A 22,175-nucleotide genomic window follows, 5' to 3' on the forward strand; every position below is an offset into this window, starting at 1 on the left:
GAATTTGCATCTGAATTACATAAAAAAGGCAGAATGCCGACATAAGTACAAGAAGAATGACTCTTATTATTGTCTATGTTTTGAGCAATTCCTGTGACACTAGTTATAGATTACGTTGCTTCACTTCAGGTTCACTGTATCCCTTGGACCTTCTTATCGACGACGAAACAGAAATAGCAGCGGAATTTAATACAAAAGGCTCAATGCCGAGTTAAGTACAAGAAGACTGACTCTTCTTACTCTCTATGTTTTGAACCATTCCTGTGACACTAGTTATAGATTCCGATGCTTCGCTTCAGTTTTACTGTATCCTTTGGACCTTGTTATTGTCGATGAAACACAGAAATTGCTTCAGAATCAAATACAAAAGGCACAAAGCCGACTTAAGTATAACAAAACTGACTCTTCTTACTGACTAAGATTTGAACATTTCCTGTGAGACCAGTTTTAGATTCCGATGCTTCACTATATGTTTACTGTATCCCTTGGACCTTCTTATTGACGATGAAACACAGAAATTGCATCGGAAGTAAATAAAAAATGCACAATGCCGACTTAAGTACAAGAAGACTGATGCTTATTGCTGTGTATGTTTTGAACCATTCCTGTGAAATTAGTTATGAATTCCGATGCTTCACTTCAGGTTTACTGTATCCCTTTGACCTTCTTATTGACGACGAAACGCAGAAATTACATCGGAATTGTGTAGAAAAGGGACAAAGCCGACTTAAGTATAAGAAGACTGACTCTTCTTGCTGACTATGATTTGAATATTTCCTGTGAGACCAGTCTTAGATGCCGATGCTTCACTATATGTTTACTGTATCCCTTGGACCTTCTTATTGTCGATGAAACACAGAAATTGCATCGGAATTAAATACAAAAGGCACAAGGCCGACTTAGGTACAAGTAGACTGACTCTTCTAACTGTCTATGTTTTGAACCATTCCTGCGACACTAGTTATAGATTCCGATGTTTCACTTCAGGTTTACTGTATCCCTTGGACCTTGTTATTGACGATGAAACACAGAAATTGCATCGGAATTAATTACAAAAGGCACAATGCCGACTTAAGTACAAGAAGACTGACTCTTCCGACTGTCTATGTTTTGAACCATTCCTGTGACACTAGTTATAGATTCCGATGCATCACTTCAGGTTTACTGTATCCCTTGGACCTTCTTATTGACGATGAAACACAGAAATTCCATCGGAATTAAATACAAAATGCACAATGCCGACTTTAGTACAAGAAGACTGACTCTTCTAGCTGTGTATGTTGTGAACCATTCCTGTGACACTAGTTATAGATACCGATGCTTCACTTCAGGTTTACTGTATCCCTCTGGCCTTCTTATTGACGACGAAATACAGAAACTGCATCTGAATTGAATAGAAAGGGCACAATGCCAACCTAAGTACAAGAAGACTGACTCTTCCCATTGTCTATGTTTTGAACCATTCCTGTGACTCTAGTTATAGATTCCGATGCTTCACTTCCCTTTTATTGTGTCCCTCTGACATTCTTTTTGACGATAAAACACAGAAATTGCATCGGAATTAAATACAAAAGGCAAATTGCCGACATAAGTACAAGAGGACTGACCCTTCTTACTGTCTATGTTTTGAACCTATTCTGTGACACTAGTTATAGAATCCCATGCTTCACTTCAGGTTTACTGTATCCCTTGGACCTTCTTATTGACGACGAAACACAGAAATTGCATCGGAATTAAATACAAAAGGCACAATGCCGACATAAGTACAAGAAGACTGACTCTTCCGTGTTTATGTTTTCACCAATTCCTGTGACACTAGATATAGATTACAATGCTCCACTTCAGGTTTACTGTGTCCCTTGGACGTTCTTATTGACGACGAAACACAGAAATTGCATCGGAATTAAATAGAAAATGCACAATGCCGAATTAAGTACAAGAAGACTGACTCTTCCAACTGTCTATGTTTTGAATCATTCCTGTGACACTAGTTATAGATTCCAATGCTTCACTTCAGGTTTACTGTATCCATCTGCCACTCTTATTGACTATGAAACACAGAAATTGCATCGGAATTAAATACAAAAGGAACAATGCCGACTTAAGTACAAGAAGACTGACTGCTCTTACTGTCTATGTTTTGAACCATTCCTGTGACACTAGTTATAGATTCCGAAGCTTCACCTCATGTTTACTGTATCCTTTGGACCTTCGTTTTGACGATGAAACAAAAAATTTGCATCGGAATTAAATACAAAATGCACAATGCCGACTTAAGTACAAGAAGGCTGACTCTTCTTACTGTCTATGCTTTGAGCAATTCCTGTGACACTAGTTATAGATTCCGATGCTTCACTTCAGGTTTACTGTATCCCTTGGACCTTCTTATTGACGACGAAACACAGAAATTGCATCGGAATTAAATAGAAAAGGCACAATGCAGACATAAGTACAAGAAGACTGACTCTTCTTACTGACTATGATTTGAACATTTCCTGTGAGACCAGTTTTAGATTCCGATGCTTCACTATATGTTTACTCTATCCCTTGGACGTTCTTATTGACGATGAAACACAGAAATTGCATCGGAATTAAATACAAAAGGCACAATGCCGACTTAAGTACAAGAAGACTGACTCATCTAACTGTCTATGATTTGAACCATTCCTGTGAGACTAGTTATAGATTCCGATGCTTCACTTCAGGTTTACTGTATCCCTCTGACCTTCTTGTTGACTACGAAACACAGAAATTGCATCGGAATTAAATAGAAAAGGCACTATGCCGACTTAAGTACAAGAAGACTGACTCTTCTTACTGTCTGTGTTCTGAGCCATTCCTGTGACACTAGTTATAGATTCCGATGTTTCACTTCAGGTTAACTGTATCCCTTGGACCTTGTTATTGACGATGAAACACAGAAATTGCATCGGAATTAAATACAACGGGCACAATGCCGACTTAAGTACAAGAAGTCTGACTCTTCCGACTGTCTATGCTTTGAACCATTCCTGTGAAACTAGCAATAGATTCCGATGCATAACTTTAGGTTTACTGAATCCCTTGGACCTTCTTATTGACGATGAAACAAAGAAATTGCATCGGAATTAAATACAAAATGCACAATGCCGACTTAAGTACAAGAAGACTGACTCTTCTTGCTCTGTATGTTTTGAAACATTCCTGTGAAACTAGTTATAGATTCCGATGCTTCACTTCAGGTTTACTGTATCCCTCTGACCTTCTTGTTGACTACGAAACACAGAAATTGCATCGGAATTAAATAGAAAAGGCACAATGCCGACTTAAGTACAAGAAGACTGACTCTTTCTACTGCCTATGTTTTGAACCATTCCTGTGACACTAGTTATAGATTCCGATGCTACACTTCACGTTTACTGTATCCCTCTGACCTTCTTATTGACGATGAAACACAGAAATTTCATCGGAATTAAATACAAAAGGCACAATGCCGACTCAAATACAAGATGACCGGCTCTTCTTACTCTCTATGTTTTGAGACTTTCCTGTGAGACCGGTTTTAGATTCCGATGCTTCACTTCAGGTTTACTGTATCCCTTGGACCTTCTTATTGACGACGAAACACAGAAATTGCATCGGAATTAATTATAAAAGGCACAATGCTGACTCAAGTACAAGAAGACTGACTCTTCCAACTGTCTATGTTTTGAATCATTAATGTGACACTAGTTATAGATTCCGATGCTTCACTTCAGGTTTACTGTATCCCTCTGACACCTTTATTGACTATGAAACACAGAAATTGCTTCGGAATTAAATACTAAAGGCACAATGCCGACTTAAGTACAAGAAGACTGACTCTAATTACTGTCTATGTTTTGAACCATTCCTGTGACATTAGTTATAGATTCCGATGCTTCACTTCACGTTTACTGTATCCCTCTGACCTTCTTATTGACGATGAAACACAGAAATTGCATCGGAAATAAATACTAAAGGCAAAATGCCGACTTAAGTACAAGAAGACTGACTCTTCTTTGTGTCTATGTTTTGAACCTATTGTGTGACACTAGTTATAGATTCCGATGCTTCACTTCAGGTTTACTGTATCCCTCTGCCACTCTTATTGACTATGAAACACAGAAATTACGTCGGAATTAAATACAAAAATCACAATGCCGATTTAAGTACAAGAAGACTGACTCTTCTTACTGTCTATGTTTTGAACCATTCTGTGACACTAGTCATGGATTCCGAAGCTTCACTTCAGGTTTACTGTATCAGTTGGACCTTCTTATTGACGATGAAAAACAGAAATTGCATCGGAATTAAATACTAAGTGCACAATGCCGACTCAAGTACAAGAAGACTGACTCTTCTTACTGACTATGATTTGAACATTTCCTGTGAGACCAGTTTTAGATTCCGATGCTTCACTATATGTTTACTGTATCCGTTGAACCTTCTTATTGACGATGAAAAACAGAAATTGCATCGGAATTAAATACAAAAGGCACAATGCCGACTTAAGTACAAGAAGACTGACTCTTCTTACTGTCTATGTTTTGAACCATTCCTGTGACACTAGTTATAGATTCCGATGCTTCACTTCAGGTTTCTGTATCCCTTGGACCTTGTTATTAACGATGAAACACAGAAATTGCATCGGATTTAAATACAAAAGGCACAATGCTGAATCAAATACATGATGACTGACTCTCCCTACTCTCTATGTTTTAACCATTCCTGTGGCACTAGTTACAGATTCCGATGCCTCACTTCACGTTTACTGTATCCCTCTGACACTCTTATTGACAATAAAATACAGAAATTGCATTGGAATTAAATACAAAAGGCACAATGCCGACTCAAATACAAGATTACTGGCTCTTTTTACTCTCTAAGCTTTGAAACTTTCCTGTGAGACCGGTTTTCGATTCCGATGCTTCACTTCAGGTTTACTGCATCTCTTGGACCTTCTTAATCACGACGAAACACAGAAATTGCATCGGAATTAAATCGAAAAGGCACAATGCTGACTTAAGTACAAGAAGACTCACTCTTCCAACATTCTATGTTTTGAACCATTCCTGTGACACTAGTTATAGATTAAGATGCTTCACTTCAGGTTTACTGTATCCCTCTGACACTCTTATTGACGATGAAACACAGAAATTGCATCGGAATTAAATACAAAAGGCACTATGCCGACTTAAGTACAAGAAGACTGACTCTTTCTACTGTCTATGTTTTGAACCATTCCTGTGACACTAGTTATAGATTCCGATGCTACACTTCACGTTTGCTGTATCCCTCTGACCTTCTTATTGACGATGAAACACAGAAATTGCATCGGAATTAAATACAAAAGGCACTATGCCGACTTAAGTACAAGAAGACTGACTCTTCCTACTGTCTATGTTTTAACCATTCCTGTGACAATAGTTATAGATTCCGATGCTTCACTTCAGGTTTACTGTATCCCTTGGACCTTGTTATTGACGATGAAACACAGAAATTGCATCTGAATTAAATACAAAATGCACAATGCCGACATAAGTACAAGAAGACTGACTCTTCCGAGTTTATGTTTTCAACCATTCCTGTGACACTATATGTTGATTCCGATGCTCCACTTCAGGTTTACTGTATCCCTTGGACCTTCTTATTGACGACGAAACACAGAAATTGCATCGGAATTAAATAGAAAAGGCACAATGCCGACTTAAGTGCAAGAAGACTGACTCTTCATACTCTCTATGTTTTAACCATTCCTGTGACACTAGTTATAGATTCCGATGCTTCACTTCACGTTTACTGTATCCCTCTGACCTTTTTATTGACGATGAAACACAGAAATTGCATCGGAATTAAATACAAAAGGCACAATGCCGACTCAAATACAAGATGACCGGCTCTTCTTACTCTCTATGTTTTGAGACTTTCCTGTGAGACCGGTTTTAGATTCCGATGCTTCACTTCAGGTTTACTGTATCCCTTGGACCTTCTTATTGACGACGAAACACAGAAATTGCATCGGAATTAATTATAAAAGGCACAATGCTGACTCAAGTACAAGAAGACTGACTCTTCCAACTCTCTATGTTTTGAATCATTAATGTGACACTAGTTATAGATTCCGATGCTTCACTTCAGGTTTACTGTATCCCTCTGACACCTTTATTGACTATGAAACACAGAAATTGCTTCGGAATTAAATACTAAAGGCACAATGCCGACTTAAGTACAAGAAGACTGACTCTAATTACTGTCTATGTTTTGAACCATTCCTGTGACATTAGTTATAGATTCCGATGCTTCACTTCACGTTTACTGTATCCCTCTGACCTTCTTATTGACGATGAAACACAGAAATTGCATCGGAAATAAATACAAAAGGCAAAATGCCGACTTAAGTACAAGAAGACTGACTCTTCTTTGTGTCTATGTTTTGAACCTATTGTGTGACACTACTTACAGATTCCGATGCTTCACTTCAGGTTTACTGTATCCCCCTGCCACTCTTATTGACTATGAAAAACAGAAATTACGTCGGAATTAAATACAAAAATCACAATGCCGATTTAAGTACAAGAAGACTGACTCTTCTTACTGTCTATGTTTTGAACCATTCTGTGACACTAGTCATGGATTCCGAAGCTTCACTTCAGGTTTACTGTATCAGTTGGACCTTCTTATTGACGATGAAAAACAGAAATTGCATCGGAATTAAATACTAAATGCACAATGCCGACTCAAGTAGAAGAAGACTGACTCTTCTTACTGTCTATGTTTTGAACCATTCCTGTGACACTAGTTATAGATTCCGATGCTTCACTTCAGGTTTCTGTATCCCTTGGACCTTGTTATTAACGATGAAACACAGAAATTGCATCGGATTTAAATACAAAAGGCACAATGCTGACTCAAATACATGATGACTGACTCTCCCTACTCTCTATGTTTTAACCATTCCTGTGGCACTAGTTACAGATTCCGATGCCTCACTTCACGTTTACTGTATCCCTCTGACACTCTTATTGACGATAAAATACAGAAATTGCATTGGAATTAAATACAAAAGGCACAATGCCGACTCAAATACAAGATTACTGGCTCTTTTTACTCTCTATGTTTTGAAACTTTCCTGTGAGACCGGTTTTCGATTCCGATGCTTCACTTCAGGTTTACTGCATCTCTTGGACCTTCTTAATGACGACGAAACACAGGAATTGCATCGGAATTAAATCGAAAAGATACAATGCTGACTTAAGTACTAGAAGACTCACTCTTCCAATATTCTATGTTTTGAACCATTCCTGTGACACTAGTTATAGATTAAGATGCTTCACTTCAGGTTTACTGTATCCCTCTGACACTCCTATTGACGATGAAACACAGAAATTGCTTCGGATTTAAATACAAATGGCACAATGCCGACTTAAGTACAAGAAGACTGACTCTTCTTACTGTCTATGTTTTGAACCATTCCTGTGACACTAGTTATAGATTCCGAAGCTTCACTTCAGGTTTACTGTATCCTTTGGACCTTCTTATTGACGATGAAACAAAGAATTTGCATCGGAATTATATACAAAAGGCACAATGTCGACTTAAGTACAAGAAGACCGACTCTTCTTACTGTGTATGTTTTGAGCAATTCCTGTGACACTAGTTGTAGATTCCGATGCTTCACTTCAGGTTTACTGTATCCCTTGGACGTTCTTATCGACGATGAAACACAGAAATAGCATCGGAATTAAATACAAAAGGCACAAAGCCGACTTAAGTACAAGACGACTGACCCTTCCTACTGTCTATGTTTTAACCATTCCTGTGGCACTAGTTATAGATTCCGATGCTTACTTCAGGTTTACTGTATCCCTCTGACCTCTTGTTGACTACGAAACACAGAAATTGCATCGGAATTAAATAGAAAAGGCACAATGCCGACTTAAGTACAAGAAGACTGACTCTTTCTACTGTCTATGTTTTGAACCATTCCTGTGACACTAGTTATAGATTCCGATGCTACACTTCACGTTTACTGTATCCCTCTGACCTTCTTATTGACGATGAAACACAGAAATTGCATCGGAATTAAATACAAAAGGCACTATGCCGACTTAAGTACAAGAAGACTGACTCTTTCTACTGTCTATGTTTTGAACCATTCCTGTGACACTAGTTATAGATTCCGATGCTACACTTCACGTTTACTGTATCCCTCTGACCTTCTTATTGACGATGAAACACAGAAATTGCATCGGAATTAAATACAAAAGGCACTATGCCGACTTAAGTACAAGAAGACTGACTCTTCCTACTGTCTATGTTTTAACCATTCCTGTGACAATAGTTATAGATTCCGATGCTTTACTTCAGGTATACTGTATCCCTTGGACCTTGTTATTGACGATGAAACACAGAAATTGCATCTGAATTAAATACAAAATGCACAATGCCGACATAAGTACAAGAAGACTGACTCTTCCGAGTTTATGTTTTCAACCATTCCTGTGACACTATATGTTGATTCCGATGCTCCACTTCAGGTTTACTGTATCCCTTGGACCTTCTTATTGACGACGAAACACAGAAATTGCATCGGAATTAAATAGAAAAGGCACAAGGCCGACTTAAGTGCAAGAAGACTGACTCTTCATACTCTGTATGTTTTAACCATTCCTGTGACACTAGTTATAGATTCCGATGCTTCACTTCACGTTTACTGTATCCCTCTGACCTTTTTATTGACGATGAAACACAGAAATTGCATCGGAATTAAATACAAAAGGCACAATGCCGACTCAAATACAAGATGACCGGCTCTTCTTACTCTCTATGTTTTGAGACTTTCCTGTGAGACCGGTTTTAGATTCCGATGCTTCACTTCAGGTTTACTGTATCCCTTGGACCTTCTTATTGACGACGAAACACAGAAATTGCATCGGAATTAATTATAAAAGGCACAATGCTGACTCAAGTACAAGAAGACTGACTCTTCCAACTGTCTATGTTTTGAATCATTAATGTGACACTAGTTATAGATTCCGATGCTTCACTTCAGGTTTACTGTATCCCTCTGACACCTTTATTGACTATTAAACACAGAAATTGCTTCGGAATTAAATACTAAAGGCACAATGCCGCCTTAAGTACAAGAAGACTGACTCTTATTACTGTCTATGTTTTGAACCATTCCTGTGACATTAGTTATAGATTCCGATGCTTCACTTCACGTTTACTGTATCCCTCTGACCTTCTTATTGACGATGAAACACAGAAATTGCATCGGAAATAAATACAAAAGGCAAAATGCCGACTTAAGTACAAGAAGACTGACTCTTCTTTGTGTCTATGTTATGAACCGATTGTGTGACACTAGTTATAGATTCCGATGCTTCACTTCAGGTTTACTGTATCCCTCTGCCACTCTTATTGACTATGAAACACAGAAATTACGTCGGAATTAAATACAAAAATCACAATGCCGATTTAAGTACAAGAAGACTGACTCTTCTTACTGTCTATGTTTTGAACCATTCTGTGACACTAGTCATGGATTCCGAAGCTTCACTTCAGGTTTACTGTATCAGTTGGACCTTCTTATTGACGATGAAAAACAGAAATTGCATCGGAATTAAATACTAAAGGCACAATGCCGACTTAAGTACAAGAAGACTGATTCTCCTTACTGACTATGATTTGAACATTTCCTGTCAGACCAGTTTTAGATTCCGATGCTTCACTATATGTTTACTGTATCCGTTGAACCTTCTTATTGACGATGAAAAACAGAAATTGCATCGGAATTAAATACAAAAGGCACAATGCCGACATAAGTACAAGAAGACTGACTCTTCTTACTGTCTATGTTTTGAACCATTCCTGTGACACTAGTTATAGATTCCGATGCTTCACTTCAGGTTTCTGTATCCCTTGGACCTTGTTATTAACGATGAAACACAGAAATTGCATCGGATTTAAATACAAAAGGCACAATGCTGACTCAAATACATGATGACTGACTCTCCCTACTCTCTATGTTTTAACCATTCCTGTGGCACTAGTTACAGATTCCGATGCCTCACTTCACGTTTACTGTATCCCTCTGACACTCTTATTGACGATAAAATACAGAAATTGCATTGGAATTAAATACAAAAGGCACAATGCCGACTCAAATACAAGATTACTGGCTCTTTTTACTCTCTATGTTTTGAAACTTTCCTGTGAGACCGGTTTTCGATTCCGATGCTTCACTTCAGGTTTACTGTATCTCTTGGACCTTCTTAATGACGACGAAACACAGAAATTGCATCGGAATTAAATCGAAAAGGCACAATGCTGACTTAAGTACAAGAAGACTCACTCTTCCAACATTCTATGTTTTGAACCATTCCTGTGACACTAGTTATAGATTAAGATGCTTCACTTCAGGTTTACTGTATCCCTCTGACACTCTTATTGACGATGAAACACAGAAATTGCTTCGGATTTAAATACAAAAGGCACATTGCCGACTTAAGTACAAGAAGACTGACTCTTCTTACTGTCTATGTTTTGAACCATTCCTGTGACACTAGTTATAGATTCCGAAGCAACACTTCAGGTTTACTGTATCCTTTGGACCTTCTTATTGACGATGAAACAAAGAATTTGCATCGGAATTATATACAAAAGGCACAATGTCGACTTAAGTACAAGAAGACTGACTCTTCTTACTGTGTATGGTTTGAGCAATTCCTGTGACACTAGTTGTAGATTCCGATGCTTCACTTCAGGTTTACTGTATCCCTTGGACCTTCTTATCGACGATGAAACACAGAAATAGCATCGGAATTAAATACAAAAGGCACAAAGCCGACTTAAGTACAAGACGACTGACCCTTCCTACTGTCTATGTTTTAACCATTCCTGTGGCACTAGTTATAGATTCCGATGCTTCACTTCAGGTTTACTGTATCCCTCTGACCTTCTAGTTGACTACGAAACACAGAAATTGCATCGGAATTAAATAGAAAAGGCACAATGCCGACTTAAGTACAAGAAGACTGACTCTTTCTACTGTCTATGTTTTGAACCATTCCTGTGACACTAGTTATAGATTCCGATGCTACACTTCACGTTTACTGTATCCCTCTGACCTTCTTATTGACGATGAAACACAGAAATTGCATCGGAATTAAATACAAAAGGCACTATGCCGACTTAAGTACAAGAAGACTGACTCTTCCTACTGTCTATGTTTTAACCATTCCTGTGACATTAGTTATAGATTCCGATGCTTCACTTCAGGTTTACTGTATCCCTTTGACCTTCTAATTGACGAAGAAACGCAGAAATTACATCGGAATTGTGTAGAAAAGGGACAAAGCCGACTTAAGTATAAGAAGACTGACTCTTCTTACTGACTATGATTTGAACATTTCCTGTGAGACCAGTCTTAGATGCCGATGCTTCACTATATGTTTACTGTATACCTTGGACCTTCTTATTGTCGATGAAACACAGAAATTGCATCGGAATTAAATACAAAAGGCACAAGGCCGACTTAGGTACAAGAAGACTGACTCTTCTAACTGTCTATGTTTTGAACCATTCCTGCGACACTAGTTATAGATTCCGATGCTTCACTTCAGGTTTACTGTATCCCATGGACCTTGTTATTGACGATGAAACACAGAAATTGCATCGGAATTAATTACAAAAGGCACAATGCCGACTTAAGTACAAGAAGACTGAATCTTCCGACTGTCTATGTTTTGAACCATTCCTGTGACACTAGTTATAGATTCCGATGCATCACTTCAGGTTTACTGTATCCCTTGGAACTTCTTATTGACGATGAAACACAGAAATTCCATCGGAATTAAATACAAAATGCACAATGCCGACTTTAGTACAAGAAGACTGACTCTTCTAGCTGTGTATGTTTTGAACCATTCCTGTGAAACTAGTTATAGATTCCGATGCTTCACTTCAGGTTTACTGAATCCCTCTGGCCTTCTTATTGACGACGAAATACAGAAACTGCATCTGAATTGAATAGAAAGGGCACAATGCCAACCTAAGTACAAGAAGACTGTCTCTTCCCATTGTCTATGTTTTGAACCATTCCTGTGACTCTAGTTATAGATTCCGATGCTTCACTTCACTTTTATTGTATCCCTCTGACATTCTTATTGACGATAAAACACAGAAATTGCATCGGAATTAAATACAAAAGGCAAATTGCCGACATAAGTACAAAAGGACTGACCCTTCTTACTGTCTATGTTTTGAACCTATTCTGTGACACTAGTTATAGATTCCGATGCTTCACTTCAGGTTTACTGTATCCCTTGGACCTTCTTATTGACGACGAAACACAGAAATTGCATCGGAATTAAATACAAAAGGCACAATGCCGACATAAGTACAAGAAGACTGACTCTTCCGTGTTTATGTTTTCACCAATTCCTGTGACACTAGATATAGATTACAATGCTCCACTTCAGGTTTACTGTATCCCTTGGACGTTCTTATTGACGACGAAACACAGAAATTGCATCGGAATTAAATAGAAAATGCACAATGCCGAATTAAGTACAAGAAGACTGACTCTTCCAACTGTCTATGTTTTGAATCAGTCCTGTGACACTAGTTATAGATTCCAATGCTTCACTTCAGGTTTACTGTATCCCTCTGCCACTCTTATTGACTATGAAACACAGAAATTGATCGGAATTAAATACAAAAGGAACAATGCCGACTTAAGTACAAGAAGACTGACTGCTCTTACTGTCTATGTTTTGAACCATTCCTGTGACACTAGTTATAGATTCCGAAGCTTCACCTCATGTTTACTGTATCCTTTGGACCTTCGTTTTGACGATGAAACAAAAAATTTGCATCGGAATTAAATACAAAATGCACAATACCGACTTAAGTACAAGAAGGCTGACTCTTCTTACTGTCTATGCTTTGAGCAATTCCTGTGACACTAGTTATAGATTCCGATGCTTCACTTCAGGTTTACTGTATCCCTTGGACCTTCTTATTGACGACGAAACATAGAAATTGCATCGGAATTAAATAGAAAAGGCACAATGCAGACATAAGTACAAGAAGACTGACTCTTCTTACTGACTATGATTTGAACATTTCCTGTGAGACCGGTTCTAGATTCCGATGCTTCGCTATATGTTTACTCTATCCCTTGGACGTTCTTATTGACGATGAAACACAGAAATTGCATCGGAATTAAATACAAAAGGCACAATGCCGACTTAAGTACAAGAAGACTGACTCATCTAACTGTCTATGATTTGAACCATTCCTGTGACACTAGTTATAGATTCCTATGCTTCACTTCAGGTTTACTGTATCCCTTGGACCTTGTTATTGACGATGAAACACAGAAATTGCATCGGAATTAAATACAAAAGGCACAATGCCGACTCAAATACATGATGACTGGCTCTTCTTACTCTCTATGTTTTGAATCTTTCCTGTGAGACCGGTTTTAGATTCCGATGCTTCACTTCAGGTTTACTGTATCCCGTGGACCTTCTTATTGACGACGAAACACAGAATTTGCATCGGAATTAAGTAGAAAAGGCACAATGCCGACTTAAGTATAAGAAGACTGACTCTTCTTACTGACTATGATTTAAACATTTCCTGTGAGACCAGTTTTAGATTCCGATGCTTCACTATATGTTTACTGTATCCCTTGGCCCTTCTTATTGACGATGAAACACAGAATTTGCATCGGATTTAAATACAAAAGGCACAAGGCCGACTTAAGTACAAGAAGACTGACTCTTCTTACTGTCTGTGTTCTGAGCCATTCCTGTGACACTAGTTATAGATTCCGATGTTTCACTTCAGGTTTACTGTATCCCTTGGACCTTGTTATTGACGATGAAACACAGAAATTGCATCGGAATTAAATACAACGGGCACAATGCCGACTTAAGTACAAGAAGTCTGACTCTTCCGACTGTCTATGCTTTGAACCATTCCTGTGACACTAGTTATAGATTCCGATGCATCACTGTAGGTTTACTGAATCCCTTGGACCTTGTTATTGACGATGAAACAAAGAAATTGCATCGGAATTAAATACAAAATGCACAATGCCGACGTAAGTACAAGAAGACTGACTCTTCTTGCTCTGTATGTTTTGAACCATTCCTGTGGAACTAGTTATAGATTCCGATGCTTCACTTCAGGTTTACTGTATCCCTCTGACCTTCTTGTTGACTACGAAACACAGAAATTGCATCGGAATTAAATAGAAAAGGCACAGTGCCGACTTAAGTACAAGAAGACTGACTCTTCCTACTGTCTATGTTTTAACCATTCCTGTGACACTAGTTATAGATTCCGATGCTTCACTTCAGGTTTACTGTATCCCTTGGACATTGTTATTGACGATGAAACACAGAAATAGCATCTGAATTAAATACAAAAGGCACTATGCCGACATAAGTACAAGAAGACTGACTCTTCCGAGTTTATGTTTTCAACCATTCCTGTGACACTATATGTTGATTCCGATGCTCCACTTCAGGTTTACTGTATCCCTTGGACCTTCTTATTGACGACGAAACACAGAAATTGCATCGTAATTAAATAGAAAAGGCACAATGCCGACTTAAGTGCAAGAAGACTGACTCTTCATACTCTCTATGTTTTAACCATTCCTGTGACACTAGTTATAGATTCCGATGCTTCACTTCACGTTTACTGTATCCCTCTGACCTTCTTATTGACGATGAAACACAGAAATTGCATCGGAATTAAATACAAAAGGCACAATGCCGACTCAAATACAAGATGACCGGCTCTTCTTACTCTCTATGATTTGAAACTTTCCTGTGAGACCGGTTTTAGATTCCGATGCTTCACTTCAGGTTTACTGTATCCCTTGGACCTTCTTATTGACGACGAAACACAGAAATTGCATCGGAATTAATTATAAAAGGCACAATGCTGACTCAAGTACAAGAAGACTGACTCTTCCAACTGTCTATGTTTTGAATCATTAATGTGACACTAGTTATAGATTCCGATGCTTCACTTCAGGTTTACTGTATCCCTCTGACACCTTTATTGACTATTGAACACAGAAATTGCTTCGGAAGTAAATACTAAAGGCACAATGCCGACTTAAGTACAAGAAGACTGACTCTTATTACTGTCTATGTTTTGAACCATTCCTGTGACATTAGTTATAGATTCCGATGCTTCACTTCACGTTTACTGTATCCCTCTGACCTTCTTATTGACGATGAAACACAGAAATTACGTCGGAATTAAATACAAAAATCACAATGCCGATTTAAGTACAAGAAGACTGACTCTTCTTACTGTCTATGTTTTGAACCATTCTGTGACACTAGTCATGGATTCCGAAGCTTCACTTCAGGTTTACTGTATCAGTTGGACCTTCTTATTGACGATGAAAAACAGAAATTGCATCGGAATTAAATACTAAAGGCACAATGCCGACTCAAGTACAAGAAGACTGACTCTTCTTACTGACTATGATTTGAACATTTCCTGTGAGACCAGTTTTAGATTCCGATGCTTCACTATATGTTTACTGTATCCGTTGAACCTTCTTATTGACGATGAAAAACAGATATTGCATCGGAATTAAATACAAAAGGCACAATGCCGACTTAAGTACAAGAAGACTGACTCTTCTTACTGTCTATGTTTTGAACCATTCCTGTGGCACTAGTTATAGATTCCTATGCTTCACTTCAGGTTTCTGTATGCCTTGGACCTTGTTATTAACGATAAAACACAGAAATTGCATCGGATTTAAATACAAAAGGCACAATGCTGACTCAAATACATGATGACTGACTCTCCCTACTCTCTATGTTTTAACCATTCCTGTGGCACTAGTTACAGATTCCGATGCCTCACTTCACGTTTACTGTATCCCTCTGACACTCTTATTGACGATAAAATACAGAAATTGCATTGGAATTAAATACAAAAGGCACAATGCCGACTCAAATACAAGATTACTGGCGCTTTTTACACTCTATGTTTTGAAACTTCCCTGTGAGACCGGTTTTCGATTCCGATGCTTCACTTCAGGTTTACTGCATCTCTTGGACCTTCTTAATGACGACGAAACACAGAAATTGCATCGGAATAAAATCGAAAAGGCACAATGCTGACTTAAGTACAAGAAGACTCACTCTTCCAACATTCTATGTTTTGAACCATTCCTGTGACACTAGTTATAGATTAAGATGCTTCACTTCAGGTTTACTGTATCCCTCTGACACTCTTATTGACGATGAAACACAGAAATTGCTTCGGATTTAAATACAAAAGGCACAATGCCGACTTAAGTACAAGAAGACTGACTCTTCTTACTGTCTATGTTTTGAACCATTCCTGTGACACTAGTTATAGATTCCGAAGCTTCACTTCAGGTTTACTGTATCCTTTGGACCTTCTTATTGACGATGAAACAAAGAATTTGCATCGGAATTATATACAAAAGGCACAATGTCGACTTAAGTACAAGAAGACTGACTCTTCTTACTGTGTATGTTTTGAGCAATTCCTGTGACACTAGTTGTAGATTCCGATGCTTCACTTCAGGTTTACTGTATCCCTTGGACCTTCTTATCGACGATGAAACACAGAAATAGCATCGGAATTAGATACAAAAGGCACAAAGCCGACTTAAGTACAAGACGACTGACCCTTCCTACTGTCTATGTTTTAACCATTCCTGTGGCACTAGTTATAGATTCCGATGCTTCACTAAAGGTTTACGGTATCCCTCTGACCTTCTTGTTGACGATGAAACACAGAAATTGCATCGGAATTAGATACAAAAGGCACAATGCCGACTCAAATACAAAATGACTGGCTCTTCTTACTCTCTATGCTTTGAACTTTTCCTGTGAGACGGGTTTTAGATTCCGATGCTTCACTTCAGGTTTACTGTAGCCCTCTGACCTTCATATTGACGACGAAACACAGAAATTGCATCGGAATTAAATAGAAAAGGCACAATGCCGACATAAGTACAAGAAGACTGACTCTTCTTACTGACTATGATTTGAACATTTCCTGTGAGACCAGTTTTACATTCCGACGCTTCACTATATGTTTACTGTATCAATTTGACCTTCTTGTTGACGATGAAACACAGAAATCGCATCGGAATTAAATACAAAAGGCACAATGCCGACTTAAGTACAAGACGACTGTTTCTGTTTGCTGTGTATGTTTTGAACCATTCCTGTGACATTAGTTATAGATTCCGATGCTTCACTTCAGGTTTACTGTATCCCTCTGACCTTCTTATTGACGATGAAACACAGTAATTGCTTCGGAATTAAATACAAAAGGCACAATGCCGACTCATGTACAAGAAGACTGTCTCTTCTTACTGTCTATGTTTTGAACCTTTCCTGTGACACTAGATATAGATTCCGATGCTTCACTTCAGGTTTACTGTATCCCTAGGACCTTCTTATTGACGAAGAAACACAGAAATTGCATCGGAATTAAATACAAAAGGCACTATGCCGACATAAGTACAAGAAGACTGACTCTTCCGAGTTTATGTTTTCAACCATTCCTGTGACACTATATGTTGATTCCGATGTTCCACTTCAGGTTTACTGTATCCCTTGGACCTTCTTATTGACGACGAAACACAGAAATTGCATCGGAATTAAATAGAAAAGGCACAATGCCGACTTAAGTGCAAGAAGACTGACTCTTCATACTCTCTATGTTTTAACCATTCCTGTGACACTAGTTATAGATTCCGATGCTTCACTTCACGTTTACTGTATCCCTCTGACCTTCTTATTGACGATGAAACACAGAAATTGCATCGGAATTAAATACAAAAGGCACAATGCCGACTCAAATACAAGACGTCCGGCTCTTCTTACTCTCTATGTTTTGAAACTTTCCTGTGAGACCGGTTTTAGATTCCGATGCTTCACTTCAGGTTTACTGTATCCCTTGGACCTTCTTATTGACGACGAAACACAGAAATTGCATCGGAATTAATTATAAAAGGCACAATGCTGACTCAAGTACAAGAAGACTGACTCTTCCAACTGTCTATGTTTTGAATCATTAATGTGACACTAGTTATAGATTCCGATGCTTCACTTCAGGTTTACTGTATCCCTCTGACACCTTTATTGACTATTAGACACAGAAATTGCTTCGGAATTAAATACTAAAGGCACAATGCCGACTTAAGTACAAAAAGACTGACTCTTATTACTGTCTATGTTTTGAACCATTCCTGTGACATTAGTTATAGATTCCGATGCTTCACTTCACGTTTACTGTATCCCTCTGACCTTCTTATTGACGATGAAACACAGAAATTGCATCGGAAATAAATACAAAAGGCAAAATGCCGACTTAAGTACAAGAAGACTGACTCTTCTTTGTGTCTATGTTTTGAACCTATTGTGTGACACTAGTTATAGATTCCGATGCTTCACTTCAGGTTTACTGTATCCCTCTGCCACTCTTATTGACTATGAAACACAGAAATTACGTCGGAATTAAATACTAAAATCACAATGCCGATTTAAGTACAAGAAGACCGACTCTTCTTACTGTCTATGTTTTGAACCATTCTGTGACACTAGTCATGGATTCCGAAGCTTCACTTCAGGTTTACTGTATCAGTTGGACCTTCTTATTGACGATGAAAAACAGAAATTGCATCGGAATTAAATACTAAAGGCACAATGCCGACTCAAGTACAAGAAGACTGACTCTTCTTACTGACTATGATTTGAACATTTCCTGTGAGACCAGTTTTAGATTCCGATGCTTCACTATATGTTTACTGTATCCGTCGAACCTTCTTATTGACGATGAAAAACAGAAATTGCATCGGAATTAAATACTAAAGGCACAATGCCGACTCAAGTACAAGAAGACTGACTCTTCTTACTGTCTATGTTTTGAACCATTCCTGTGACACTAGTTATAGATTCCGATGCTTCACTTCAGGTTTCTGTATCCCTTGGACCTTGTTATTAACGATGAAACACAGAAATTGCATCGGATTTAAATACAAAAGGCACAATGCTGACTCAAATACATGATGACTGACTCCCCTACTCTCTATGTTTTAACCATTCCTGTGGCACTAGTTACAGATTCCGATGAATCACTTCACGTTTACTGTATCCCTCTGACACTCTTATTGACGACAAAATACAGAAATTGCACTGGAATTAAATACAAAAGGCACAATGCCGACTCAAATACAAGATTACTGGCTCTTTTTACACTCTATGTTTTGAAACTTACCTGTGAGACCGGTTTTCGATTCCGATGCTTCACTTCAGGTTTACTGCATCTCTTGGACCTTCTTAATGACGACGAAACACAGAAATTGCATCGGAATAAAATCGAAAAGGCACAATGCTGACTTAAGTACAAGAAGACTCACTCTTCCAACATTCTATGTTTTGAACCATTCCTGTGACACTAGTTATAGATTAAGATGCTTCACTTCAGGTTTACTGTATCCCTCTGACACTCTTATTGACGATGAAACACAGAAATTGCTTCGGATTTAAATACAAAAGGCACAATGCCGACTTAAGTACAAGAAGACTGACTCTTCTTACTGTCTATGTTTTGAACCATTCCTGTGACACTAGTTATAGATTCCGAAGCTTCACTTCAGGTTTACTGTATCCTTTGGACCTTCTTATTGACGATGAAACAAAGAATTTGCATCGGAATTATATACAAAAGGCACAATGTCGACTTAAGTACAAGAAGACTGACTCTTCTTACTGTCTATGTTTTGAGCAATTCCTGTGACACTAGTTGTAGATTCCGATGCTTCACTTCAGGTTTACTGTGTCCGTTGGACCTTCTTATCGACGATGAAACACAGAAATAGCATCGGAATTAAATACAAAAGGCACAAAGCCGACTTAAGTACAAGACGACTGACCCTTCCTACTGTCTATGTTTTAACCATTCCTGTGGCACTAGTTATAGATTCCGATGCTTCACTAAAGGTTTACGGTATCCCTCTGACCTTCTTGTTGACGATGAAACACAGAAATTGCATCGGAATTAAATACAAAAGGCACAATGCCGACTCAAATACAAAATGACTGGCTCTTCTTACTCTCTATGCTTTGAACTTTTCCTGTGAGACGGGTTTTAGATTCTGATGCTTCACTTCAGGTTTACTGTAGCCCTCTGACCTTCATATTGACGACGAAACACAGAAATTGCATCGGAATTAAATAGAAAAGGCACAATGCCGACATAAGTACAAGAAGACTGACTCTTCTTACTGACTATGATTTGAACATTTCCTGTGACACCAGTTTTACATTCCGACGCTTCACTATATGTTTACTGTATCCCTTTGACCTTCTTGTTGACGATGAAACACAGAAATCGCATCGGAATTAAATACAAAAGGCACAATGCCGACATAAGTACAAGACGACTGATTCAGTTTGCTGTGTATGTTTTGAACCATTCCTGTGACATTAGTTATAGATTCCGATGCTTCACTTCAGGTTTACTGTATCCCTCTGACCTTCTTATTGACGATGAAACACAGTACTTGCTTCGGAATTAAATACAAAAGGCACAATGCCGACTCATGTACAAGAAGACTGTCTCTTCTTACTGTCTATGTTTTGAACCTTTCCTGTGACACTAGATATAGATTCCGATGCTTCACTTCAGGTTTACTGTATCCCTTGGACCTTCTTATTGACGAAGAAACACAGAAATTGCATCGGAATTAAATAGAAAGGGCACAATGCAGACTTATGTACAAGAAGACTGACACTTCCTACAGTCTATGTTTTGAACCATTCCTGTGACACAAGTTATAGATTCCGATGCTTCACTTCAGGTTTTACTCTATCCCTCTGACATTCTTATTGACGATGAAACACAGAAATTGCATTGGAATTAAATACAAACGGCACAGTGCCGACTTAAGTAAAAGAAGACTGACTCTTCTTACTGACTATGTTGTGAACATTTGCTGTGGGACCACTTTTAGACTCCGATTCTTCACTATATGTTTACTGTATCCCTTGGACCTTCTTAATGAGGATAAAACACAGAAATTGCATCGGAATTAAATACAAAAGGCACAAAGCCGACTTAAGTATAAGAGGACTGACTCTTCTTACTGACTATGATTTGAACATCTCCTGTGAGACCAGTTTTAGATTCCGATGATTCACCATACGTTTACTGTATCCCTTGGACCTTCTTATTGACGATGAAACACAGAAATTGCATCGGAATTAAATACAAAAGGCACAATGCCGACTTAAGTACAAGAAGACTGACTCTTCTTACTGTCTATGTTTTGAACCATTCCTGTGACACTTGTTATAGATTCCGATGCTTCACTTCAGGTTAACTGTACCCCTTGGACCTTGTTATTGACGATGAAACACAGAAATGCATCGGAATTAAATACAAAAGGCACAATGCCGACTTAAGTACAAGAAGACTGACTATTCTTACTGTCTATGTTTTGAACCATTCCTGTGACACTAGTTATAGATTCCGAAGCTTCACCTCAGGTTTACTGTATCCTTTGGACCTTCTTTGTGACGATGAAAGAAAAAATTTGCATCGGAATTAAATACAAAATGCACAATGCCGACTTAAGTACAAGAAGGCTGACTCTTCTTACTGTCTATGCTTTGAGCAATTCCTGTGACACTAGTTATAGATTCCGATGCTTCACTTCTGGTTTACTGTATCCCTTGGACCTTCTTATTGACGATGAAACACAGAGATTGCATCGGAATTAAATACAAAAGGCACAATGCCGACTTAAGTACAAGAAGACTGACCCTTCCTACTGTCTATGTTTTAACCATTCCTGTGACACTAGTTATAGATTCCGATGCTTCACTACAGGTTTACTGTATCCCTCTGACTTTCTTATTGACGATGAAACACAAAAATTGCATCGGAATTAAATACAAAAGGCACAATGCCGACTCAAATACAAGATGACTGGCTCTTCTTACTCTCTATGCTTTGAACTTTTCCTGTGAGACGGGTTTCAGATTCCGATGATTCACTTTCGGTTTACTGTATCCCTTGGACCTTCTTATTGACGACGAAACACAGAAATTGCATCGGAATTAAATAGAAAAGGCTTA

Source organism: Schistocerca americana, chromosome 3 (genome assembly GCF_021461395.2).
Source record: "Schistocerca americana isolate TAMUIC-IGC-003095 chromosome 3, iqSchAmer2.1, whole genome shotgun sequence".
Lineage (NCBI taxonomy): Eukaryota > Metazoa > Arthropoda > Insecta > Orthoptera > Acrididae > Schistocerca > Schistocerca americana.